Source organism: Erinaceus europaeus, chromosome 9 (genome assembly GCF_950295315.1).
Source record: "Erinaceus europaeus chromosome 9, mEriEur2.1, whole genome shotgun sequence".
NCBI lineage: Eukaryota > Metazoa > Chordata > Mammalia > Eulipotyphla > Erinaceidae > Erinaceus > Erinaceus europaeus.
Window position 1 is genome coordinate 71,540,384 of NC_080170.1, and position 27,758 is coordinate 71,568,141.

The 27,758-nt window shown below is 45.0% G+C and overlaps 1 non-coding gene across 1 annotated transcript; it reads right to left on the bottom strand.

Annotated features, from left to right (window-relative positions):
* Positions 1-4,304: 4,304 nt before the first annotated feature.
* Positions 4,305-4,407, bottom strand: LOC132540571 (U6 spliceosomal RNA). The gene has a single exon (XR_009551769.1). It is a non-coding gene; the product is annotated as a U6 spliceosomal RNA (small nuclear RNA).
* Between the last annotated feature and the right edge of the window lie 23,351 nt (positions 4,408-27,758).

Here is a 27,758-nt window from a genome sequence, read left to right on the forward strand (position 1 = left end):
ATCTGGGGGGGCTCCAGAGGTAGAGGGGGCCTGACAGTCAGTGTTCAGGTTGTCTGGGGTGCTGAGGGGAGGAGGGTTAATGAAGGTGTTCTGGTGCCTGGGGTGCTGAGAGGAGGAGGAGGAGTAGGCCTGAGATTGTTCAGGGGCCTGGGGTCCTGAGGGGAAGATGGGGCCTGTAGCTGGGTGCTGAGCCCACCACAGAGGTTTGCTTTACAGCATCGCCACCTGCTGGCTGGTCAGGCAATGCAGCCACTTGCCAGCCCCTCTGAGGGGGGAGACAGCTGGTTGAACAGGCAGCTGAGTATGTCTGGGGCTCCAGGGATGGACACCTGGGGCAAGGATTCCTGGGGGCCTCGGACCTATCATTTGGGGGTGGATGGAGGGCACCTGGGGTAGGGGGAAACCTGGGTGCCCGGGCCAGGGAATCCTGAGACAGGATTTCCTGGGGTCCTGGAACCAGCCATCTGGGGGCAGATGGGGGTGCATGTAGGGTGGGTGGAATCCTGGGGACCCAGCGGACACCAGGGGCGGCGATTCCTGGGGTCCTGGGGCTGGACATCTGGGTGCGGACAGGGGACACCTGGGGTGGGGGGAAACCTGGGGTCACGGGGTGGGGACATCAGGGACAGGGATTTCTGAGGGCCACTGAGGCTCCTGGCAGGAGGCTGGGAAGCTGGGCCTGGGGGTCAGGGAAACCTGCAGTAGGGAACACCTGGAGGGACACCTGAAGGCAGGTACATCTAGGGGTCTGGAGGCCCAGAATAAACCTTGGGGGTGGACACTTGCGACCCCACCAGAGCCCATCCCTGGAAGATTTGTGCTGCAGCAGCGTCACGTGGTGGCCTCTGCAGGCAGTGCAGACACCCTGCATCTGGCAGCCCTCATGGCTGCCCGCCGTCTATACCAGGCCCCAAGTGACAGTGATGCCCAGAGGCCCCACACCGTGTCCCTGAGATCTTGGGGACAATGGGACTCCCAGTGTGTACGGAGTCTGCTGAGAGTGAACACGTGTGTCTGGTGCTGGCCGTGCCCTGGCTTATGGGGGTCTCAGTGGCTCTATGGGCAGGAATCCCTGGACCTGCAGTCAAATGGCCACCAGGGACTCAGCTGTGCAGGACAGGAAGTAGGAGGAGGGGTGCTACAGGGACATCTGGGGTGCTACAGAGGAGGAGGGGGCTGGGGTGCTGCAGGGACACCTGGGGGGCTCCAGAGGCAGAGGCCTGATGGTGTTCAGGGGCCTGGGGTGCTGAGGGGAGGAGGGGGCCTGAAGATGTTCAGGGGCCTGAGTGCTGAGATGAGGGGTCAGAAGCTGTTCAGAGGCCTGGGTTGCTGAGAGGACGGGGTCTGAGGGTGTTCAGGGGCCTGGGGTGCTGAGAGGACGGGGTCTGAGGGTGTTCAGGGGCCTGGGGTGCTGAGGGGAGGAGGAGACCTGAGGCTGTTCATGGGCCTGGGATGCTGAGTGGCGGAGGGGGCCTGAGGGTGTTCAGAGACCTGGGGTGCTGGGGGGAGGAGGCTGTTGAGGGTGTTCAGGGGCCTGGGGTGCTGAGAGGAGGAGGGGGCTTGAGGGTGTTCAGGGGCCTCGGGTGTTGGGAGGAGGAGGGGTCTGAGGGTCTTCAGGGGCCTGGGAAGCTGAGAGGAGGAGGAGCCCTGAGGGTGTTCAGTGGCCTGGGGTGCTGAGAGAAGGAGGAGGCAGGGTGATCAGAGGCCAGGGTGCTGTGAACAGGAGGGGTCCTGAGGGTCTTTTGCACCCTGGGATGCTGAGAGGAGGAGGCAGCCTGAGGGTGTTCAGGGGCCTGGGGTGCTGAGAGGAGGAGGGGACCTGAGGGTTTTCAGGGGCCTGGAATCCTGAGGGAAGGAGGGGTCCAGAGGGTGTTCAGGGGCCTGGGTACTGAGGGGAGGCGGGGGCCTCAGGGTGTTCAGTGGCCTGGGGTGCTGAGAGGAGAAGGGGGCCTGAGGGTGTTTAGAGGCCTGGGGTCCTGAGTGGAGGAGGGGGCCAGAGGGTGTTCAGGGACCTAGGGTGCTAAGGGGAGGAGGGGGCCTGTGGATGCTCAGGGACCTGGGATGCTGAGAGGAGGGGGCCTGAGGGTATTCAGGGGCCAGGGGTGTTGAGGGGAGGAGGGGGCTCGAGTGTGTTCAGGGGCCTGGGGTGCTAAGAGTAGGGGGCCTAAGGGTGTTCAGAGGCCTGGGGTGCTGAGTGGAGGAGGGGGCCTTAAAGTGTTCTGGGGCCTGGGGTGCTGAGAGGAGGAGGGGGCCTGATGGTGTTCCTGGGCCTGGGTAGCTGAGAGGAGGAGGGGCCCTTAGGGAGTAAGGGGCCTATGGTGCTGAGAGGAGGGGGCCTGAGTGTGTTCAGAGGACTGAGGTTCAAAAAGAGGAGGAGGAGGCCTGAGGGTGATCAGAGGCCTGGGGCACTGAGTGGAGGAGGAGGCCAGAGAGTTATCAGAGGCTTGGGGTGCTGAGAGGAGGAGGGGGCCTGAGGGTGTTTAGAGGCCTGGGGTGCTGAGTGGTGGGGGCCTGAGGGTGTTCAGTGGACTGAGGTTCTGAGAGGAGGAGGAGGCCTGAGGGTGATCAGAGGCCTGGGGTGCTGAGTGGAGGAGGAGGCCAGAGAGTGATCAGAGGCCTGGGGTGCTGAGAGGAGGAGGCCTGAGGATGTTCAGAGGCCTGGGGTGCTGAGTGGAGGGGGCCTGAGGGTGTTCAGGGGCTTGGGGTGCTTAGAGGAAGACTGGGCCTTTGGGTGTTCAGGGGCCTGGGGTGCTGAGGGGAGGAGGAGGCCTGAGGGTGTTCAGGGGCCTGGGGTGCTTAGAGGAAGACTGGGCCTTTGGGTGTTCAGGGGCCTGGGGTTCTGAGAGGAGGAGGAGGCCTGAGGGTGTTCAGGGGCCTGGGGTGCTGAGAGGAGGAGGAGGCCTGAGGGTGTTCAGAGGCCTGGGGTGTTGATGGGAGGAGGGGGCCTGAGTATGTTCAGGGGCCTGAGGTGCTGAGAGGAGGGGGCCTGAGGGTGTTCAGTGGCCTGGGGTGCTGAGTGGAGGAGGGGGTCTTAAGGTGTTCTGGGGCCCGGGGTGCTGAGAGGAGGAGGTGGCCTGATGGTATTCCTGGGCCTGTGTAGTTGAGAGGAGGAGGGGGCCTTAGGGAGTAAGGGGCCTGTGGTGCTGAGAGGAGGGGGCCTGAGTTGTTCAGAGGACTGAGGTTCTGAGAGGAGGAGGAGGTTTGAGGGTGATCAGAGGCCTGGGGTTCTGAGAGCAGGAGGGACCTGAGGGTGTTCAGAGGCCTGGGGTGCTGAGTGGAGGAGGAGGCTGGAGAGTGATCAGAGGCTTGAGGTGCTGAGAGGAGGAGGGGTCCTGAGTGTATTTAGAGGCCTGGGGTGCTGAGTGGAAGGTGCTTGAGGGTGTTCAGAGGCCTGGGGTGCTGAGAAGAGGAGGAGGCCTGAGGATGTTCAGAGGCCTGGGATGCTGAGTGGATGGGGCCTGAGGGTGTTCAGGGGCTTGCAGTGCTTAGAGGAGGACTGGGCCTGAGGGTGTTCAGGGGCCTGGGTTGCTGAGGGGAGGATGAGGCCTTAGGGTGTTCAAGCGGCTGGGGTTCTGAGAGGAAGAGGAGGCCTGAGGGTGTTCAGGGGCCTGTGGTGCTGAGGGGTGGAGGGGTCTGAGGGTTTTCAGGGGCCTGGGGTGCTGAGTGGAGGAGGAGGCCTGAGGGTGTTCAGGGGCCTTGGGTGCTGAGAGGAGGAGGGGGCCTGAGGGATTCTGGGGCCTGGGATGCTGAGGATGAGGGGCCCTGAGGGTGTTCAGGGGCCTGGGTTGCTGAGAGGTGGAGGGGGTATGAGGGTGTTCAGGGGCCTGGGTTGCTGGAGGAGGTGGAGGCCTGAAGGTGTTCAGGGGCCTTTAGAAATTAAAAATATTTTACTAGGTACATATAAATATAATAAATTTTAATTAATATAGCATGCAGTTCTATATGCTGACAGTATTAAACAATGAATGAAGTGTTCTCTGGCTACCAAGGTAAACTTTCAAGGTTGTATAGAGCAGATGGTGACATGCAGCTATTTGGTAATATAGTTAACTGACATCACTAGTAATCTGTTTTCCCAGTGGCTTTAAGCTGCAAATAAATAAGCATCAGTTCATCTGGGGTCTGTTTCACCGTCTTCTTTTTGTGACTAGTGGAGAATTATGGTGGACATAGTACAGACTGTGTAGCAGTATTGTGGAAAGATCTGCTCCATTATGCACCTCAGGAGCCATGCCCTACATAAAGATTCAGTCATGATTCAGTATTTTTGAACTGAGTACAATTGATTTATCTTATAATTAAAGATATGTGAAGTCTGCTTCACAAATTTCCATGTCCTCCTAGCAGATTAGCCATGCTTATCTTCTCTATATTGTTCCAATTTTAGTATATGTGCTGCTACAGCAAACATCATAAGTCTGCTGAGTGGAAACCTCTGATCCTGGTCCTCCTTTGGTGAAAGAGTTTTGTATAACATCCTCTCTGTCTCCTATGGATGTTATTCTGTTCATAACACTTATTGTTAATTTTGAAATCGATATTGCGAGACTGTAGTTTCCACCAAATACCCATGTTGATTTGAAGGCTCATTTAAGCAACTTAGTGTGTGACTGTTATTTTATCATTTCAGTAGATACATCACTGAGCATTCTTCTGTTTTCCTGATTCCTTGCCTCTGCTCTTATTTTTTTGAGAAGCCCAAAGGATTTTAATAGTTTTATCTTTTTATTTGTTCAATATCTGAAAATTCTCCCATCTGTCTTTCTTATTTTGTTTTAGCAGTTTTATTTCAGAGGTCTTTCTCCAACTGTCACAGAGTCACCTCATGTTTTATATGCTAGTTGCTTCCTAATTTTCCTTTACACTTGCAGGTCTCAAATACATGCAGAGTTTGTCTTTTAGTGATCTATGTCACAGGATAGGGATCCAGTTTACTTTCCATTAAGTATGCCAGTTTTCTTAGTGTCTGTCTTTTCTTTTTCCATAGATAAAGCGGTGCTGCATTTGTATATGAAGTTCTCGTATGTGACTTGAACACTGTATTTTACTCTCTGGTTTGCTTTTTTGTTCTTTTCATTCCATGTTTTTTTCAGGACTGTGATTTTTTTCTTTTTTAAAAATTTTTCTTTATTGGCGAATTAATGTTTTACATTCGACAGTAAATACAATAGTTTCTACATGCATAACATTTGCCAGTTTTCCATAGAACAATACAACCCCCACTAGGTCCTTTATCATCCTTTTTGGACTCGTATCCTCCCTCCCCCCAAACCCAGAGTCTTTTACTTTGGTGCAATACGCAAAGTCTAGTTCAGGTTCTGCTTGTGTTTTCTCTTGTGATCTTGTTTGTCAACTATTGATCAGAAACTTTACCTGAATGATTTCTATTGTGGCTGAGTCCATAAATATCAACTATAAAATACATGCAGGCAGATGAAGTAAATCACTTCTGTTTAAATTCCACACTTGTGTTATATTCATGTTATTAAATATTCCTGATTATCATTCTTGCATATATATATATATTCCTATTTATTTTTGTGTAGAATCCAACAGAGAAATTAGGTGGTTATTATTTGAGTAAAACAAAACCACAAATATTCACATTTTCTGCAGCAGGATGATATACTGTGTGCACATTCTCATTTTGTATTCTGTGGGAAGTGTATCTACCACTGATTTTCTTTGCCAGCAGATATTAATTCCCAATTTCATCAGATCTTCTTTCAGAGATTTCATTTTGTCTTATACAGAACAAAGCCCACATATATTTAATTAAAGGAAAACAGCCACAAGTCCACAACAAAGAAAAAACAGTTGTTGTTGTTGTTTTCTCCCCCAGTAAATGGCCCTGGTAAAACGGGACAGTCAGTTTTTCAGCAAAACAATGTACCTGAACATGTATATTACATGATATACAAAAACTAATTCAAACTGAATAAAAGATTAGAACATGAGATCTAACACCATAAAATCTTAGAAGAAAAACTAAAGGAGTTAAGCTCCTTGATATAGGTCAAAGTAATGCTTGAAAAAATTGGACACTGGAAGTGGACTGTGATTTTGCACTGTTTTCCCTTCTATGAATAATAGCCTTGTTTGGAAATGATGATAGATTCATAGGAAGTTACAAAATATAGTACAGATAAGTCTGGTTTTCCCCACCAGTAATATACCATAGCACTTCCTAAATTCCTTAATAGTTACAGTATTATTATTACTAAATTATGTGGTTAGTGCTGTAAGCCATTATGTGGAGAGTAAATCCTCCATTCCTTGCCCATTTTCAAAGCTGGTTTAGCTATAATAATTTTTTAAGACTTTTTATATTTATTTATTTATTCCCTTTTGTTGCCCTTGTTGTTTTATTGTTATAGTTATTGTTATTGTTGTTGCCATTGTTGGATAGGACAGAGAGAAATGGAGAGAGGAGGGGAAGACAGAGAGGGGTGAGAAAGATAGATACCTGCAGACCTACTTCACCGCTTGTGAAGCAACTCCCCTCCAGGTGGGAAGCCGGGGGCTCAAACTGGGATCCTTATGCTGGTCCTTGCACATTGTGCCACATGCGCTTAACAAGCTGCACTACCTCCCGACTCCCGCTATAGTAATTTCAGGTCCTCCAAACACACAGAGGTATTTTGCTTTGTATTTACACATATTGTTTTGCACATAAATAGTTATTTCACTTCTGATGTGTCTGTGATCATCCATAGATTATGTTTTCATACTCATAGAGAGAGAGTAAGAGTCTCCACATTTCTGGAGCTGTTATAGGGAGATAGATGCATGAGAACTAAATAAGTACAATTTTGGCATGTTAAATAGAGAAATCTAATGCAATATTGTTTGGCTGGCAGACTTTATAACTTAATGATGGTTAGAAAAGATCTCAGAGAGAGGAAGACATTCTAGCAGGAGCTTGAAGGAGGTGAGGAAGACTGCCCTGCAGACACTGCTAAGACCCTACTTGGTATCCTGGAAAAAATTCATCAATCAGAATGGAAACAAATAAACAAAAGGCCCTCATTCTTGTAGGATAGACAATTGAATAGAGTGACTTTTACTCAGCTTGAGAAGGAATCCTTGAGAAGGTTCTGAAATGTATGGCATGCTGTGATGGATCTGTTTGTCTTCTTGTCTATCTATCTGACTGTTGGTATCTGGGATCAGACATGGTACCTCTTTCATGCAATTCCAGTATGTTGGTGCTGTAACTCCTGGCCCCTGATTTTATATCGTGTTACCTTACGTGTTGTGTTGGAGTGTCAGGGTACAGGGAGATAGAAAGAAACCAATTCCATCTGTCTTTCTAATCTATCACTCTCTACCCTATTCCAAGTCTCTTTGCAAACAAGCATGTTATACACTCAGAATGAGCTTGTCCTATGAATTCTGATGCTTCATAACTAAGACAGTGCTATCTCTCCAGTTTATAACTTCTTAACTGTCTCTATAAGAAATAGTGCCATTGTCTCCAGTTTTTTATTTATAAAATGGAAATATTGACAAGAGCATAGGATAAGAGGGGTACATTCCCACACATTGCCCAGCCTCAGAGCTCCATATCCCATCCCCTCCCTTGACAGCTTCCCTATTCTTTATCCCTCTGGGAGTGTGGACCCAGGATCATTGTGGGGTGCAGAAGGTGGAAGGTCTGGCTTCTGTAACTGCTTCTCCACTGAACATGGTCACTGGCAGGTCGATCCATAATCCCAGCCTATCTCTCTTTCCCTAGTGAGTCAGGGCTTTGGGGAAGTGGGTCTCCAAGGGCCATTGGTGGCATTGTCTGCCCAAGGAAGTCAAGTTGGCATCTGGAACCCAAACCAGTGTCTCCAATATTTTAAGAAATAGTGCCACCTCTTCAGTTCAGCAGTCTGCTGGTATATTTTCACTCCCCACCCCTATACCAAGTTACCATGCAAACACATATTCTACCTCATGTTATAGAGTCAGACTGAGCTTGTCCTATGAGCCTTTCCTATGGTTCCTTTCCTCTGCTTGTAAATCTGTCAGTGAAACTGAGAGGCCTAGGTGGGGAAGGGTGCCCACTGAAATAGAAGGACCAAAGACAGCATAGATGCAGGGGCACTGCCCTCACTCACTCATACACTCTTTCTCTGCCCCTCCTTGGGAACCTGTCTGGCCCAGAGGGGGGTGCCTAGTATCTCCAGACACCACAAAGGTCTTCTTGGAGTTTGATGTGTAGCTGTGTCTGGCAAACAGTTACTGGAGGGAGGGTACTTTAAGAACTAGTCCCACCTCTCCAATTCAGCACTCTGCAAGTCTCCATGTAAACACACATTCTGCTTCATCTTATAAGGGCAGACTGAGCTTGTTATATGAATTCTGATGCTTCATAACTAAGACAGTGTTATTTTCCCAGTCTGTAACATAACTCAATGATGTAATATGCAAACCATCTAAATTGTAAAGATGTAATATGCAAACCATCTAAATTGACTCCAGTGTGTCTAATTCCAAAACTGACCTTGCGGGAGTCTGGCGGTAGCACAGCAGGTTAAGTGCATGTGCCAGGAAGCACAAGGACCAGCATAAAGATCCTGGTTTGAGCTCTAGGCTCCCCACCTGCAGGGGAGTCACTTCACAGGTGGTGAAACAGGTCTCAGGTGTCTTTCTCTCCCCCTCTCTGTCATCCCCTCCTCGCTCCATTTCTCTCTGTCCTATCCCACAACAATGACATCAATGACAACAACAATACTAACTATGACAACATTTTTTAAAAAGCAAGAAGGGCAAAAAAAGGACAAATAAATAAATATAAACAAACAATTTGCCTTAACATGCCTGAGGCTCCAAAGTTTCAGGTTCAATCCCCCTCACCACCATAAGCCAAACCTAAACAGTGCTCTGGTAAAAATAAATAATATAAAATTTTTAGGTGGGGGTAGATAGCATAATGGTTATGCAAAGAGATTTTCATGTCAAAACTGACCTTGCCATCAGCCTATATCCATGTTACCTTTCTCTTTATTTCCATGGATAGTCACCTCATATACACACCCCCCAATTTGACAGTTTGTCATCAGACCCCATGAATAGATACCAAAGAAAAGGTTTATTTTGTCTTATCAAAAGATCCATGACATTAGCATCTCCAGGGATTTTGAGATTATGATGATAAATTTTCCACAGTATATATCAGTATAGTTTTATATAATAATTATAATAACCACAGCTATGTAATATGTATATAAGATTTAACTTGCAACTGCTACTACATTTGTAATACTTTAGATAAAGCTCATCATTCTTGAGTTACTTCTGTAGTAGATGCCAAAAGAGTCTCCCTCTGATCACATTTGATTTGATGAACACATGACAAACTGCAGGTCAGAAAAGATTCATTTGCTGTTATATCATTGTATTTTTAGTCTCCAACATTATTCAGTGGCATGAAACAAGGGATCTTGTCTATAGCAGTTTTTCCCATTATTGTTAAGACATAATTTCTTTCTAGATGGATAAATCAAAATTTGGGCCACATATCATTAAATATTTAAATTAAAATGTTCACTTGCATTCCTCTGAATTCATAATTGTGAACTAGTGTTTTTTTCTCCCTCCAGGGGAAGAAGACACTGATCTTGCTAATGTGAGTATTCTATTTTAATATAAGCTGGATTTCTCACTTTCATTCTATAAAAGCATATTTTTTTCTAATTATTTTATTTCCCTTGAAATTTAGAGTTGCCCTCCTATGTGTTGCCCTGTTACTTTTTTCTGACTATGGTAGATTTAGTGTCTCCAACCAGAACCAACTTTGAGGAGTAGCTCTGTTTTTTATTTTATCATATAGGCATAAACAATATACTGAGCAGGATCTGGGTGGTAGCTCAGCGGATTAAGCACAAGTGGCGCAAATCACAAAGACTGGTGTTAGGATCCTGGTTCCAGCCCTTGCCTTGGCTTCCTACCTGCAGGGGAGCCTCTTCACACGTGGTGAAGCAGGTCTGCAGGTCTGCAGGTCTTTCTCTCACCCTCTCTGTCTCTCCATTTCTGTATATCCTATCCAACAATGATGACATCAGTAACAATGATAACTACAACAACAATAAAAAACAGGGCAACAAAAGGGAAAATAAAAAATAACAAAAAAGAATATGCTGAGCTGTTCAAAGAAACAGCTTTGGGATTACATACAAAAGATTTTGCAGCTTTCTGTGAAACTCAGTTTCTATGTGATTCAGTTTTGGTGCCAGTGAGCTAGCAGTCATATCTACTATGTAATGTAGAAAGCTTATTGTGAAGAATAAATAAAGGGATGAAAAGATGTTTTCATTAGTCCCACTCACAAGTTTGTGCGCAGATTCTATTAGCTGTTGCCATAATACCTTTTATGGTGAGTCTGTTGGTATTAAATTATCAGGTGGGGAGTATGATGACAAGTGAACAGGCCTAAGAATTTCATGCCCAGTAGACTCAAACTTAAGACTTTTTTGTGACTTTATCAGCTATTCTGAGCTGCATACCATCAATAGTTAAAGCTCCTTGAGGTTAAGGAATGTACTTTATATACAAGGCTGAATAAAAGTATATTAATTCATTTGTAAGGCACAGATAATATTCCCTTATAGAAAATCATTCCAGATACAAGACTTCATAATAACTGGTAGGTGAAGGAATGCAGTTAAAAGCAAGTATAAAATTAAAAGGCACAAACTATAAGTATTTTGCCTATAAAGGAGATAATTTCTCCTGCAGAGGTGACCCCACCCAGAGCCAGACCCTACCCTGTCTCCAATGAAGGTAGCAGGTTTGTTAAGTCACTGCACCCATCCTAATCATTTTAAAATGATGGCAAAATGTGGTCAGGCAGTAGTAGCACAGCGGGGTTAGCATGCATGGTGCGAAGTGCAAGGACAGGCGTAAGGAATCTGGGTTGAGAACCTGGCTCCACACCTGCAGGGGAGTCGGTTCTTCACGGGCAGTGAAGCAGGTCTGCAGGTATCTTATCTTTCTCTACCCCTCTCTGTTTCCTCTTCTCTCTCCATTTCTCTCTGTATTATCCAAGGACAATGACAGCAACAGTAATAATGATAATTAAAAAGAAAAAAACCAAGGGCAACAAAAAGGGAGAGGGTGGTGTCCAGGTCAGTGGATTCCTGGTACAGGCACAGAGTCCCAGCAATAACCTTGGAGGGAAAAAAAAAAAAGAATGATGGCAAAAGATGGCATTTAATGTTACTGAAATTCTGAATTTTTACTGTGAACTTTTAAAATTTTTATAGTTTATTTTATTTCTTAATATTTATTTATAAAAAGGAAACACTGACAAAAACCATAGGATAAGAGAGGTATAAGTCCACACAATTCCCATCACCAGAACTCTGTATCCCATCTCCTCCCCTGATAGCTTTCCTGTTCTTTATACCTCTGGGCGTATGAACCCAGGGTCATTATGGCGTGCAGAATGTGGAAGGTCTGGCTTCTGTAATTACCTCCCCTTTGAACATGGATGATGGCAGGTTGATCCATACTTCCAGCCTGCCTCTCTCTTTCCCTAGTGTGGTGGGCTTCTGGGGAAGCGGGGCTCCAGAACACATTGGTGGGGTCGTCTGCCCAGGGAAGTCCAGTTGGCATCACTTTATCATCTGGAACCTGGTAGCTAAAAAAAAAAAGAGTTAACATATAAAGCCAAATAAGTAGTTGACTAATCATGAACCTAAAGCTAGAATGAAATTTTTGGGGGCGGGGCTCCATTTTACAGATAGTTAGAGGCCCTTTTTGGTTATATACCAGAGGTCCCATGATTAAACTCATTTTTTATTTGTTTGTTTGTTTTTTCTGAGCCTGACATCTAATATGCAGGTGGATCCAAAATATTGTCTGGGGAGATGATGTTATGGCTGGAAAAAGGACCAGAAAGCTGGATCGGGGGAAGAGTGTAGCTCCCAAATATGGGGAAGGTATATAAATACTGTTCACTGTAAACCCCAATAATTTGATGTGATCTAGGGCTGTTATTCAGTTTAGGAGCCTATGTGACCTCTGTATCTCTGTAGATCTGAGCTCACATTCTGTGTTCATGAATAGGAATGTTCCAAGCTGCCCCGATTTCAGGACCCATCTTCCTCAGGTGTAGCATAGAATTTGTTGTCCAGGCTCCCTTTGGAGGATGGAATATTCTCTACCTTTGTTGATCCATGTTGAGGGCAAGGTCCTATTGGGGCCCACAAATGGATTTATTTTATTATTCCTGATAGAGATGACCAGTAACAGTGGAGAGAGACTATGACTCACATAGTCAACGACTGCCACCTCTCCAGATTCAAAGGAGGTCTCGAAACTTTACATCAGGCTCAACCTGACGCTGTTGACTGGCTATGGAAGAAGGGCAAACGCTAGAAGAAGAAGTGGAGAGAGGGATTTATTTGAGGTCTAGGCCCATCATGTCTGTTTGGGAATCTCAGGACTTCCCAAATAGGGTGGGGCACACTCCAGCCTTTCTTGGGCAGCCCCGAAGCTATTTCTTTGTTACTAAGCTGTTTATTCTGCCTGGAGACTGGGGAAGGGCCACACCTGCTACAAGTTCATGACCTCCTAAACTGGTTCTTTTCTTTGCCTCCAGGATTATCACAGGGGCTGGGTGGTTGCACTAGGAATCCACTTCTCCTCCATTGCCACTATTATTATTATTGTTGTTGCTATTGTTGTTGGATAGTACTGAGAGAAACTGAGAGGGGAAAGAAAGATAGACACCTGAAGACCTGCTGAAGACCACTGACAAGCAAACCCCCTCCATGTGGGGAAAGAACCAGGATTCTTACACCTTCCCTTGCATTTCCCACTATTTGGGCACTTAACCAGGTGTACAACCTCACCCCCCCAACCCCACCCCTCTTTTATGAGTAAGAACATTTTATCACATGATTAGAGTACTGGATCTATTATCACTCAATACTTAAAATTCAGTTCTGAGTATATAATCCGTTAAGCACTTAAGGTTTCAAATTAGTAAACTGATTTAATTTCAACACTGGGTTTAAATTGTTAATGTATTTCTAATAATACCTTTTTTTATAATTTTAAAACTGGTTCTAACCATGACACTAGACTTCAATCTGGAGCCACCTCATATATATATATATATATATATATATATATATAGAGAGAGAGAGAGAGAGAGAGAGAGAGAGAGAGAGAGAGGAGAGCATTATGAGGGCATCAAGCCCAGAGGTAGCCCTGGTGGTATAAATAAAAAAATTAATTAATGGAACTGAGGTAGTGCAGCACCTCTCCTGGTAGGACTGTGCCCAGAAGAAGTCAGGTGGGGTAGACAGGAGGCCTGCCATGCATACACTCAAGCTCCTATCACTGATATTTTATTAAATTTCAGTGAAAATTCGGTGGTCTCAGTAGAAGACAAAATCAAGTAGTGAGGGGATCTGAAAGGTTTTCTGTCAGAAGACTAAAATGTAAATTGTCTTGGTGTGTGCATAAATAGAAATATCAAAGGAGAGAGTCTTGCTTTGTTGCAGGGATGTGAAAGAGAGATGATGTCATACACTAGTCTAATATTCTAAAATTAAGGGAAGCTAATATATATACACCCATATATCTTCAAAAGGAAACAAGTGTGGCCTAAGAGGTGGCACAGAGGGTAAAAGCTTTGGATGCTCAAGTAGGGGTTCCCAACTTAGAGTCACTGTATTTCACGAGCCAGAGTGTTGCTTTAGTTCTTTCATTTTATTAATGACTTAATACTGATTTACAAACTGTGAGATGAAAGGGTTATAATCCTATACCATCTCCTCCACCAGAGTTCTGTGTCCCCATTACTTCCATTGGAAACTGCAGTAGTTTTCCCAAGGTTACAGATGTGGGTTGACTATGTCTATAACTGTCTATACTTAGACATACTTGCCCATTTTTCTATGGTTCTGCCTTCTCTTCATACGTCACACCTACACCCATAGCTATTTCCAACTGTCCATCTATTTTTCTCTTCTATTTCCTGGTCCTGATAGCATTGGAGTTTAGAGCCGTGTAATCATCTTCCCCTATCATTCCTTCCCCTCTGGGAGTCTGAATCAAATTTCTCTATAGGGTGCAGAAGGTGGAAGGTCTGGCTTCTGTAATTGCTTTCCTACTTAGGTCTATCCATATTGCCAGTCTGTTTCTCTCTTTCCCTAATGGGTTGGGCTCTGGAGAGGTGAAGTTCCCAGACACATCAGTGAGGTTATCTGCCTAAGGAAGTCAGGGTGGAAACTTGATAGCATCTGTAACTTGGTAGCTAAAATGTGGTAAGATATAAAGCAGGACAAAATGATTAATAAACAGGAACCAAAAGGTAGGAGTAGGTTGCTCTAGTTATTTTTCCTCTTCCTCTTCAGTTTCTTCTCTCATTAACAAATATTTTTAGAAAAATGAAAAAAAATCTCATCAAATGCACTGGAATAGCAGGAAGCTCTGTTGTGTGTATGTACACACACACACACACACACACACACTCACACACACACCGTGGAATGCAGCACTACGGAGTTATGTTAGCAGACAATGTTAGCAAATAAGACTTGCATGCTTTATTTGTCAAGGCCAACAAAATAGCTAGCTCACTTGGATAGCATGCTCATTGCTTTTCCATATGTACAACCCACATTTGACCCTAGCTCTACCATACTGAAGGGAGCTTTAGAGCTGAGGGTTAGCCTCTCTTTTTTCTCTCTCTTTTGCTCTCACTCTCAAGTGTGCAGTCTCTTTTATTTTTCCTTTTTTTCCCGATTATTGCTGAGGCTCAGTGTCTGCACTACAAATCCACTGCTCCTGAAAGCCTTTTTTCCCATTTTGTTGCCCTTGTTGTTACCCCTGTTGTTGTTGTTATTGTTTTCCTTGCTGAGAGAGAGGAGGGGAAGACAGAGAGGGTGAGAGAAAGACAGACACCTGCAGACCAACTTCACTACTTGTGAAGTGACATCCTGCACTTGGGGAGCCGGGGGCTTGAACTAGGGTCCTTAGACCAGTCATTGTACTTCACACCATGTGCCCTTAACCTCCTATGCCACCACTTGACTGTCCCTGCTTTTTTTTGCCTCCAGGGTCATTGCTGGGGCTCAGTGTTGACACTACAAGTCCACTACTCCTGGAGGCAGTTTTTTTCAATTTATTGGATGAGACAAAGAAAATCTGAGAGAAAAAAGAGGTAGAGAGGGAGAGAGAAAGACACCTGCAGACCCGCTTCACTACTTGTGAAGCTTTCCCCCTGCAGATAGGGAGTGAGGGCTCCAACCTGGATCCCTGCACTTAGTATTATGTGTGCTCAACTAGTACGCCACTGCCCATCACCCTGGCTATCTTGCTGCCTATCTTTATCTAATTTTTTTTTACTTTAAAAAATTAACTTTGGGCCACTCTGACTTGTTTAAGATTTATAAAGCAGTCCCAGGACAACAGAAGCAGATTCTCAGACAGCTGACTCAGGCAAAGGCCCTCATTTTGGCTCTCCATGTTTGAAGTGTGTGTGGAACTCGCACTCTAATAATGATATCTTTCTCTGTCTGTGCACTCAAGTTCATTGCATCAGGAATTCATACCCAAGAAAAGTGCTTTTTTTTTTTACCTCTTGTATTTTTTAACCTGACAACTATTTGCATACCCAATTACAAACAATAAAGTGAAAGCATTTGGACTAAAACTTTACTCAGTATTATTTTCCACATGATGATTCCCCCTTTTAAATTACTTTATTGGGGGAAAGTTAATTTTTTTACAATACAGTTATGGACGCATGGATACAACTTCTTTCCCTTCCCTCTCAATTTATCTGTCCTATCAAATAAGAAAAAGGGAAGATAGGAAGGAAGAAAGACCACTGGGAGGGGATACATGGAGGGCTAGTAATAACCCTGATAGCAATCAAAGAAAGTAGGGGAAAAAAAAGAGTGAAAAAAAGAGTTAAAAGCTCTTCAAGGTGTAGTGTTGGATAGCTCACGTGGGGAGCATCTACCTTAACCTGTGCTTGCACCTGGGTTTGTCAGCCAATCACTGCATGAGAGCACTTGCATGGGAGAAGCTTCACAAGAGGTGGGGGCATGATGTGTTTCTCTCTGCTTTCCTCTCACTCACCCTCCCATTACTTCTCTGACTTGCAACCCCTTTGTAATTTAAAAGGAAAAAAACAGTCTATCTGGAGTAGGGCAGTAGCATAGCAGGTTAAGTGCATGTGGCGCAAAGCACAAGGAACTGGGTAAACAATCCTGTTGGAGGTCCAGGCTCCCCACCTGCAGGGGCAGTGCTTCACAGGCAGTGAAGCAGGTCTGTAGGTGTCTATCTTTCTCTCCCATTCCCTGTCTTCCCCTCCTCTCTTTATTATTCTCTGTCCTATCCAGCAACAACAACATCAGTAATAGCTACAACAATAAAAAGGGCAATAAAAGGGAATAATAATAATAATAAAGCAGTCTATAACATAATCTTGAATCTACCATGTGCTTAACTAAAGAGATATGGTCATGGAAAAATAAAGGAATTAGTAAGTAGGGACACATAAGTAAATAATAATTCTAAATGCCAAGTTTTTCAACACACCATAAGAGAAACTATTTTTGTATGATCTGTTCAATTCAATGGTTAAAATTCCCTTTGTCCAAAAACTGCCCTCTCCATCGTCCACAAAATACTTAGAAACAACCTGCTCTGTGGTGGTGTGATGCCGCCCTGTGGATACATTTCAGAATGCATCTGAATAGAGAAATTTTTAAACTCCCAAATGATTCTTTAGACATCAATAATATTAGGAAATTCACTAGAGAGAGAGCGCAAAGATATGCTCAGTGGTGAAGAATAGGTCTCAGTAGGAGCACTCTCCCACCACAAAAGAGAACTTCTGCAGGGGAATATTCATTCACCAGAGCTGGAGCCATGGTGAAGGGTCTTCCCTTCTCTGTCTCTGTTGTCTCTTTTTCCTTCTATATGCATCTCCCTCTGCTCCCCTCACTCACTCTCTGATTTTCACTCTCAATCTTAAACCAAGCAGATGCCTAAACCCATAGATACATTAACAGTAAAATAAATAGTAAATAAATTATTAAAATTAAGAAATAAACCAATTTATTCAACATATCTCTCATAGGCACTTCTATGTGGCTATGCATCAGAAGCATTGTTGCTCTTGTGTTTGTGATTTCTGACAACCTTTATCTAAGTCCCACAATGGATCCTAAATGTGCTGCTTCTTCTAAGCCTTCTGGCTAAGCGCTAGAGGAAGATGCTTACCATCCAGGAGAAGGTGAAACTCTTGGCAAGAACATCCTGGAGGTTGCCCACCATTACCACTTGGATGAGTCTACCATCCGCACCATCCGTAAAGATGAAAAGAACAGGGAGCTGGGCAGTAGTGCAGCGGGTTGAGCGCACATGGCACAAAGCCCAAGGACCTGCGTAAGGATCCGGGTTCGAGCCTCCAGCTCCCCACCTGCAGGGGAGTCGCTTCACGGGTGGTGAAGCAGGTCTTCAGGTGTCTGTCTTTCTCTCCCTCTCTCTGTCTTCCCCTGCTCTCTCCATTTCTCTCTGTCCTATCCAACAATGATGACAACAATAACAATAACTACAACAATAAAACAACAAGGGCAACAAAAGGAAATAAATAAATAAATAAATTTTTTTTAAAATTAAAAGAACATTCATGCAATGGCTACTGTATCTTTCAAAGAGAAGCAAAGCTAAAGGAGTGTTATTTCATGTGTAGAGGGGTCTAAGATTCTGAAAAAAAACACATTTAGAAGGTTGTAAAAAGATTTTCTATGCTCTAGCTACAAAAATATTTTATTTCTAAAGAAAGAATCCTACTTCATGGAAATTCACTTATCTCATTAGAGTCTGGCACTGATTAATCAAGATAAATGAGGGAAGACTGTACTGCACAGCTTATAAAAACGGGCTATTAGTAAACTCAAAAGAGAAGCAGTGGGGGAGCTGGGCAGTAATGCAGTGGGTTTATCTGTTTTCCTCTCCTCTCAGTTTCCTTCTGTCCTATCCAAAGACAGCAATAGCAACAACAACAATGTCAAAACAACAACAGTGCAAAAAAGATGGTGGCTACTAGGTGCAGTGGATTCATGGAGCGAGCACTGAGCCCCAGCAATAACACTGGATGCCAAATTAAAATAAAATAATGAAGAGTGAAGTAGTTTGAACTGCTGCTGTGGCATCTACATATCTGGAAAGGTTTTAGTGACCCCAAGCCTGGAAATGGCAACAAATGAAGTCAAAGCCCACTGGTCCATAGACGACACTGTGGAGTTGCTGAAGTGCATAGAGGATATTATTCCTCCCCATGACAAAGAGGGATTCATAGAATCCAAAGATGGACTGGGAAAAAGTAACTATTAAAGATTTTTCTAGAGAAATATGCAAATGGGGCTGGACAAGGGCTTAAGCACTGGGTTAAGCACATATGGTATATATCTTAAGGACCCACTCCAGTCCCTGGCTCCCCACCTGTGGGGGCGTCACTTCACAGTGGTGAAGCGAGTCTGCAGATGCCGTTCTCTACCTCTTTATATCTACACTCCCTTCTCAAAATCTCTTTGTACCATCCAAATAAATAAATAAATAAATGCCACAGGAACAGTGAATTCGTAGTACAGGCACTGAGCCACAGTGATATCCCTGGAGGCAATAAATAAATAAATAAATGAGTATAAATGTGCAAATGGTTACAGATTTTGAATAGCCTTAAAGAGAGAGCTTTAAAGAATAGCCTTAAGAGAATTAATTTTGGAGGCTAAGTTATATATTGAAAAATCCAGCAAAATGGAAACTGCTTGCCTCAGATTCTTCCATGAGCAAAGACCTCAATATTATAAGATGTACCCCAAATTTAGCAAGGAGGAACTGCCCAAGCTCGATCCCCCTCACTACCATAAGCCTAAATGGAGCAGTCCTCAGTTGTTTCTCTCTGTCTCTCTATCTTCATCTCTCTGCATGTCTCTCAAAAATAAGATAATGTATTTAAAAAAGGGTACCCAATACTGAAAGAGTTGCCTGGGAGAAGTGATTAATTCTTTTATAAAAAAGGTTCTTTACATGTATTTTCTTTACATGTATTTTATTGCAATTTTTTTCCAGAGCTGAGATCAAATGCATGCAAAATTTATCACACAACTCACTGTTTCATGTGGAGATACAGAAACAGAGGTATTGACACCATAGCACCAGTCCCCTCCCATGCTGTGGCATCATTCATATAGTTCAGGGCTCAAGGCTTGGTCACACACATGGCCAAGCACACAACCTGCTATTTCCCGAGTCCTTAGAAAACACTGTTTTCGATATATGTATATAAACCCCACGTAAGAGACAAGGAGACTTACATACTTTTGTGGTCATTGAACAGGGGCTCTGATCTATCCTGGGTTTAAGGTCATAAATAAATTTCCTATGTAAAGATTTAGTTGACATATAGCAGAAAACTATCAGTGACTCCATAAAGGAATTCCACATATTAGGATTGTGGAAACTTCAAAGAGGAGGTAGAGCTTGAATGATTGCATGAAACCGAAAGAAACCCCATTCTGAATTAAGGCATAGAATGACTTATAATCTGAGAATAACTTGGGAAGACTTTATCAATATTTTACTGCCAACCAAAGGGGAGAAGGTGGATACAGAACTGTCCTATATCTGAATCTAAATCTCTTGACAATGTAGATAAACCCCAAATATTAATCAATATATTACACAATAATAAAATGAATTGCTATGATCTGGTGTTAGCTTCCCGTTCAGTTTAGATTTTCATTCCATCCCATCATATAAATTAAATCCCAGAGAAAGGATGTTGTAAAATTGCAGTCATTACAAACCAAACTATCTTCTCTTCTTTCTCTTCTCTTCTCTTCTGTTCATTTCTCTTCTCTCTTCTCTTCTTTCACATGATAGGACAGAAGTAAAAAGACAGAAGGGGGAAAGAGAGAAAGAGAGAGTGACCTGGAGCCATTTTCCACTACTTATGAAGCTTCCTCTCTGCAGTGTGGGACTAGAGGTACAGTCACTCCACTGGGCACACCAACTCAAACCAAATATTCTTATCTTTATATCTACTTCTGGTCCTGATGAAAAAATGCCTTGCTCGAGTAGGAACTAATGAATACTGAATTTAGTTAAAATGTCTATTTCCATGGGTAATCAAAACCAGAATGGCTACAGCACATTTAATAGAAAAACAGAAGTTGTGTGTTGTTTTGTTATTTATTTTGAAGATGTGTTAAAAATGATGAAGCCTGCCTCCCTGCCTGTCTCCCCATTTAATGCTTTTTAATATCTTCTTTATAGTAATGATTTAATAGTAGTTTATAAATTTTAAACTTACTGGGGTGTAGTTTCACATGCACCCAACTACCAAAGTTTGGTGATGTTCTGTGTTCTTAACTGTTAAACAGTTTTAACTGGACAAATAACGATGAAGCAGTCCTCTCTTTCATTTGCATTTCCTCTGTATTTTAAGTTTATCTGGGAACATTTAATGGGAGTGTAGTAAAAATGATTCAAAAACTTCAGACTGAAATAGACTGGAGGTAGTGTCTCTAGTGATAAACTGATAAACTGCCAGACTGTTACCAGCCTCTTAATCTTCCCCTAAACCCCTCTCTGACCACCAGCCACAGGTGTTTGCACTCACTGGTGATTTGGTGGATTCCTGAAGTCATTCTAGGCCTGTCTTGTTTTGGTCCCAGGTGGTCTCCTAGGAATACCAGGTGGTATTCCTAGTTGATCAGGAAGAGGAGAGGGTAGGGGAGGGGAGAGGAGGGAAAGGGAGGAAAAGAGAGGGAAGGAGAGGAGAGGAACAGATCTGCTGCTGCTCTTAACCCCTCCTCCCAGGTCTTTAATGTTTAACTCCATCCTGCAGATAAGCCAAAAGAAAGCTAAACCACCTCATTATTTCTACACCCAGAGCACAAAGTTTCTAAAAAAAAAAAAAAAAAAAAAAAAAAAAAAAGGCTTACTGGAACCAGTCACTACCAATTCCCAGGTCACTGTGTCAGTAACCCTTTTTATTTTAATTTTAATCAGAGAAAGACAGACCAGAGCCTCTCTGGTCTCTTGTGCCTGCGATCAAACTTGGGACCTGGGAACCCCAGGCAGGAGAGGTGTTTTGCAGAACCACTATGCTGTCTCTTCAGCTTCCCCAGGCTTTCTGAAAGCAACAAGTTCTCTAGTGTCACCAGGGTGAGTGTGTATTTGCTGGCTATTTTGGAGGTGATGAAAAGGGGAAGGTGTCTGGGGAGGTAAGGAAGGGATGTAAGGAAGCAATTACAGAAGCCAGACCTTCCACCTTCTGCATCCCATAATGACCCTGGGTCCATACTCCAGAGGGATAAAGAATAGGAAAGCTATCAGGGGAAGGGATGAGATATGGATACCTGGTAATGGGAATTGTGTGTAATTGTACCCTTCTCATCCAATGGTTTTTGTCAGTGTTGATTTTTTATAAATAACAATTTCAAAAAGAGTTGGGAAATGGATTGCTCTGGGAAAAATAAGTGGATGAGTGGGTGAATGAATGAATGAGACCCACCCTAAAAGATACACTCTTCCAGAGATTCTTTACTTTTTTAAAAAATTATTATTTTGTGTATTTATTGGACAGAGACAGCCAGAAATTGAAAGGAAGTGGGGAGAGAGAGAGGGAGAGAGAGACAACTGCAGACCTGCTTCACCTCTCACAAAGCTTTCCCCCTACATGTGGGGACCAGGGGCTTGAACCTGGGTCCTTCCTTGTGCACTGTAATATGTGCACTTAACATAGTACACCACCACCTGGCCCCGATGTTTGCTTTCTTTTGTCTCTCTCTCTCTCTCTCTCTCTCTCTCTCTCTCTCTCTCTCTCTCTGTCTACCTCCCCTTTTCTTTCTGGGAAGGGTGGTGATAGGGGTGGGGATGTGGAGTTATCTTTGTAGCTTCCCTATTCAGGGCTGACTTTTGAAAAAGAGAAAAGAGACTACGTCTGGAAGCCTGAGACATTTTTCATGCAGACTCGTGAGACAGCTATTTTCAGGAAGGTTCTAGGCTGTTTACCCTAGGTGGACTTGCTTCACCTCTTGGGGGTTGGGTAGCTTATTTTTGGATTGGTTGCTGAATGGTTCATAGCCCCAATTTGTCTCCTTTTTTTTGAGAAACAGTGGTGGGCAGGTGGAGGAGGGAGAGACATCTATGAGGACTGAGGGCTTGAACCCAGGTCTTTGTGCATGGAAATGTATGCAGTCTGCTAGGTGCCTTACTGCCTGGCCCCTTTACTCCCCCCTTTACCTTTAGGGTTTACCAATGGAGACTCTGAGGGCAGGCATGGGTGGGTGGTCAGAAAGTAGCTGGGAGCTGCAATCTAGGGATCTCAGCCCAGCCTCACTCAGCTCCTGTATTTAGCCAGATCTGATAGAGATTCACCAACCCTGTTTAGTACTGCCTCTCAAGTGCCAACTGGCCTCTGAGTGTGGGCTCCATCCCCCTACAGGTGGGCAGGTCACAGTGACAGGTGCCCCCCATGGCCACCAACCACTGGACATGTAATCACAGGTCAGCAACTTGACTCCCCTTCTCAGAGGCTCCCTCTCCCCAAAGTGAGGCAAGTTATCTCTGTTGGCTAGATGTGTTTTGTATGTGTGACCCAGGTTTGAGCCCTGCCCTACCACATTGCTTTAGTATTGTAGTCTCTGTCCCTCGCTGACCCCCTGCAAAACAAATAAACAAATAAACACAGAAAAAGAAATGTTGATAGTCCAAGCATTCAGGACCTGGTGTCCTATTCTCTCCAAACCTGGGTGCCACCACATCCCTTGCAATGTGAGAGGTCAGTCTTACCTAGGTGGCCCATGGCAGAGGTAGGGGTAAGTTCAGTCTGGAAGGGAAAGAGCTCCATGATATGCCAAGAGGCATTGGCATGGGACAGATCTCTGTGTGTGTGCCTGTGTGTCAGTACATGTGTGGGTGTTGTATGAATATAGCAGGTGTGTGTGTTCTTACATAAGCATATTTATTTTCATGTGTGTGTATTTATGTGCACATAGTATATGTGTATATATGTTTGAGTGTATTTGTGTCTGCATGTGTGTTTGTGTGTACTTCAATATGTTTTGTGTACACATATATATGTATATATATGAATATGTATATGAATATGCATATATATCTGTGTATATGTCTACATGTGTTTGTGTGTTAGTTCTTGTGTGTTGGTGTGTGCACATGTGTGTATATCTGTGCCTGTATATATGTGTCTTGTCTATATGTGTGTGAGAGTGTAAATGTGTGTCTATATATGTGTTTATGTGAGAGAGAGAGATTGACAGAGTGCCATGGAGCCAGAGTTGACTTTCATGCCATCTGTTGTGACCTATTTTTGTCTCTTCTCTTCTGGCTGCCTGAGGCTGAACTGAGGGGACTGAGCCCTTATAGAGTTCACAGCAGAGGTGATGCTCCCCCTGATGTTGCCCAGGCAGCCTTCACTCCTTGCCATGTGCTACCATGCCTCTGCCCTCACTACACAGAATAATCCAGGGCTGCTTTTGAAAACCTGCCCTTCTCCATAGCCTGCCTCCCATTATCTCTCCCTCTTTCTCTTTCTTTCATCTTTTTACCTGGATCCCTGCTCAGCTCTGGCTTTTTGTGGTGCTAGGGCTTGGTCCTGGTGCCTCAAAGCTTCAGGCAGGAAAGATTTTTTTGTATCTCCAAGGCAGGCTCCTCTGCAGAAGTCACTGGGCTGCAGTGGGAGTTGGGGGTGCTTTCAGTTGACAACATGTGTGGGTGTCTCATGGATTCCACTAGATGATCTAGTTTTGCAGGAACTTTCAAGGACAGGAACACATGTTGAGGGCACTAGCATTGGTGAAGGCCCAGCAGGGCACTGCCCTCAGCTGTGGGTTGTGCGATAGGTTGAGTTGCAGCATGACAGCCAGTGGAGAGAAGGCCCTGTGTGCATGGCTGCTAGTACATTGCAGCTGAGGTCCAGGTACAACAAGCAGGAGACCCATACAAAGGTGTAGTCCAGCACCTCACGGAGCCCTTCTGTGAGCAGTACAGGGAGACCAGGTCACTGAGCAGCCCCAGGTCCATCGCTGGCAGAAATGTCAGCGAGTTGTGGGCCAGGGTCAGTCTGTGGTGCTCAGGGACAGGTTACGGGGGTACTCACTTAGTCCAGCCCACAAGCAAATGGCCTCCTGTTTCTGGCATTTGCAGGAAGTGGGGCACCCAGACCCTGAGACAAAGCCCATTCCAAAGGTCAGGAGCAGCCAACAGGGCCCAGGGCCTGAAGGCGGGACATCACTTGTGGTAGCTGCTCTTGGCTCCTTCTGCCCTCAGCCACCAGGACTGGAGGCACCAGTAGGAAACGTGTACCCTAGCTTCTTTTGGAGATATTCATTGGTGAACCAGGGGGAGGAAGAGGATGAAACTTCAGGCCACTGGAGGTTGGCCTACTCCCTAGGGCTGGTCCCTGCCTGCTTCTGTCAGCTCAGAGTCACCAGGGAGACTCAGGACAGCCAGGTCACCATCTGATACCTTTGTGATGTCAGCAGACTGGGAGGGAGGAGGCTTGGGGCCACAATCTCCATCAGGGACTGGGGTGCTGTGTGTAGGTGTCCTGAGGAGAATTTGACATGTAGGGGTGCAATATTTATGTGTGTGTGTGTGTGTGTGTGTGTGTGTGTGTGTGTGTGTCTTCCCTGAGTCTGTCCTGTAGGTCAGTGGGGACCCCACCCATCCAGAAATCTAAAGGAAGGAGGGAGGTGTAGAAGATTCAGAAGGCCTCTGCCCTGCTGATGGGTCAGACTCAGGTAAAACTGGTCCTCAGTATTAAGAACAGAAAGGAGGGATCCCCTGAATGTGTTGGAGGGTGGAAGTTTACATGTCTGGGAAACCCACTTTTCCAACAAGTCTAAGCTGTTACTTAATCAAAACCTCAGTGTATGGGTGCTGGGAGAAGAATCTGATTTGAATGGCTACAATTTTTTTGTAACTTTTGGTCTTTAATTTTAATTCACTCATTCATTAATCCACTCATTAGTTTATTTTTCCCAGAGGAATGCTCAGCTCTGGATTCTAGTGGTGCCTGCGATCATACTTGGGACCTTGGAGTCCCTGGCAGGAGAGGCATTTTTCAGAAACACAGGCTTTCTGAAAGCAACAAGTTCTCTCCAGAGGGTGAGTGTGTATTTGTTGCCTATTTTGGAGGTATTGAAAAGGGGAAGGTGTCTGGGGGTGGTAAGAAGGGATGCATTAAGAGTTGGGAGGTGATCATGATGCTGACCTGAATTCCCTGGGCAGATGACCCTACCAATGTGTCCTATAGACCCACCTCCCCAAAGCCCCGCCCCACTAGGGAAAAGGAGAGATAGGCTGTGAGTATGGATCACCTTGTCAACACCCATGTTCAGTGGGGAAGCAATTACAAAAGCCAGACCTTCCACCTTCTGCATCCCATAATGACCCTGTGTCCATAATCCCAGAGGAATAAAGAATAGGAAAGCTATCAGGGGAGGGGATGGGATATGGATTGCTGGTAATGGGAATTGTGTGTGATTGTACCCCTCTTATCCAATGGTTTTTTGTCAGTGTTTCCTTTTTATAAATAACAATTTCAAAAAGAGTTGGGAAATGGATTGCTCTGGGAAAAAATAAGTGGATGAGTGAGTGAATGAATGAATGAGACCCACCCTAAATGATACCCCTTTCCAGAGATTGTTTACTTTTTAAATTTTTTATTATCTTTGCGTATTTATTGGACAGACAGCCAGAAATTGAAAGGAAGAGGGGAGAGAGAGAGAGAGAGAGAGAGAGAGAGAGAGAGAGAACTGCAGACCTGCTTCATCTCTCACAAAGCTTTCCCCCTGCAGGTGGGGACCAGGGGCTTGAACCTGGGTCCTTGTGCACTATAACATGTGCACTCAACCTAGTGCCCTACTACCTGGCCCTGATGTTTGCTTTCTTTTGCGTGTCTCCTTTTCTTTCTGGGAAGGCTGGGGGTAGAGGTGGGGGTGTTGAGTCATCTTTGGGGCTTCCCTGTTCAGGGCTAACTTTTCAAAGGGAGAAAGAGACTACCTCTGGGTGCCTGAGACATTTTTCTTGCAGACTCATGAGACAGCTATTTCTAGTAAGGTTCTAAGCTGTTTACCCTAGGTGGACTTGCTTCTACTCTTGGGGGGTGGGTAGCTTATTTTTGGATTGGTTGCTGAATGGTTCATAACCCCAATTTGTCTTGTTTTTTTTGAAAGACAGTGGTGGGCAGGTGCAGTAGGGAGAGACATGTATAGAACTGATCCACTGCTTATGAAGCTCCTGACTCTGCAGGTGAAGACTGAGGGCTTGAACCCAGGTCTTTGTGCATGGAAATGTATGCAGTCTGACAGGTGCCTTACTGCCTGGCCCCTTTACTCCCCCCCTTTCCCTTTAGGGTTTACCAATGGAGACTCTTGAGTGCAGGGTTGGGTGAGTCAGAAAGTAGCTGGGATCTCAGCCCAGCCTCACTCACGTCCTGTGTCAGTTCCTCCACTGTTCTCTCAGTCTCTGGGTCATGGTATTTCACAACCAGGTGTCCTGTTTAGTGAGAAAGCTTCTAGAAAGAGCCTATTCATGGCGCTTGGAACCAAATGGGACAGAGAAAGCACCCCGGAGGTATGTCTCCTGACTGGAGGTCCTCCTCTACTGAGGTCCACCATCACTGCACATGCTTCCCACTGCTCTATGCATAGCACCCCATTCCCCATCCCTGGTCCCCACACATCTTTCACTTCTGGCTGCATGAGATGCTGGTGACATAGGACCTGTCAGACTCTCTAAAGGCTCAAGGCACTTTGCAGTTGTAAGCTCTCTCTTTTAAAATGAAAGACATAGTTATTTATCATGGGACAGGAAGAGAGACCAGAGCACTGCTCAGCACTGGCATAAGGTTGTACTAGGGATTGAACTAGTGATATCTGGGGCCTCAGACCTGTGAGCTGGTGCTCTAACAGTCTGAGATGGCTCAGTGGCCCTCAGCTTTAAATTCTCCTGTTAGGGTTTGGCAGCACTGTTCATCTATATACTGTGCTGCTTTGCCACGTGCTCAACTCAGATTCGCACCTGGCCCCAACCATAATGGAGGAAGCTTTGGTGCTATGCTCATTTCCTTCCTTCCTTTCTTTTTTTTTTTTCTTTCTTACTTTCTTCCTATATTTCTTTCTTTCTTTCCTCCTTTCCTCCCTCCTCCTTTCTCTCTCTGCCTCTCTTTATCAGAAAGAGGAAGTAGGGCAGTGCAGGTGGTGGCCCACTTGGTAGAGTCCACACATCACCAAGCACAGGCACCTTGGTTGCAATCTCTGGTCTTCACCCACAGGAGGGGAAACTTCATGAGCAAAGTCAGTGCTGCAGAAGTCTCTTCTCTCTCCCCTCTCTTCCTCCCTCTTCATCTCTGTTTCTAGCCAAAGAAAAGAAAAGGAGGGGGAATGGTTGCTGGGAATACTGCTACTGAACCTCAGTAATACCCCTGCTGGTCAGAAAAGTATCGTAAACTAAAAAAGACACAAAAGCCCCACTCTTTGGAGAATGCCTGGCCATGGAATCAATGGGATGATCTGCTGTTCTACTTGAATGTCCCTGACCTTAGAGGACCTGTGGAGGATAGCCAGGTACTAGCCCCCCAAAGTTTTCTCCTTATTCTCCCTCTCCTTCCCTCATAGGGTCCTCTGCTTTGGTGCAGTACACCATGTTTAGTTCATGTTTCACTTTCTGCGAAGTCCTACTAGTAAGTAAGATCATTTGATATT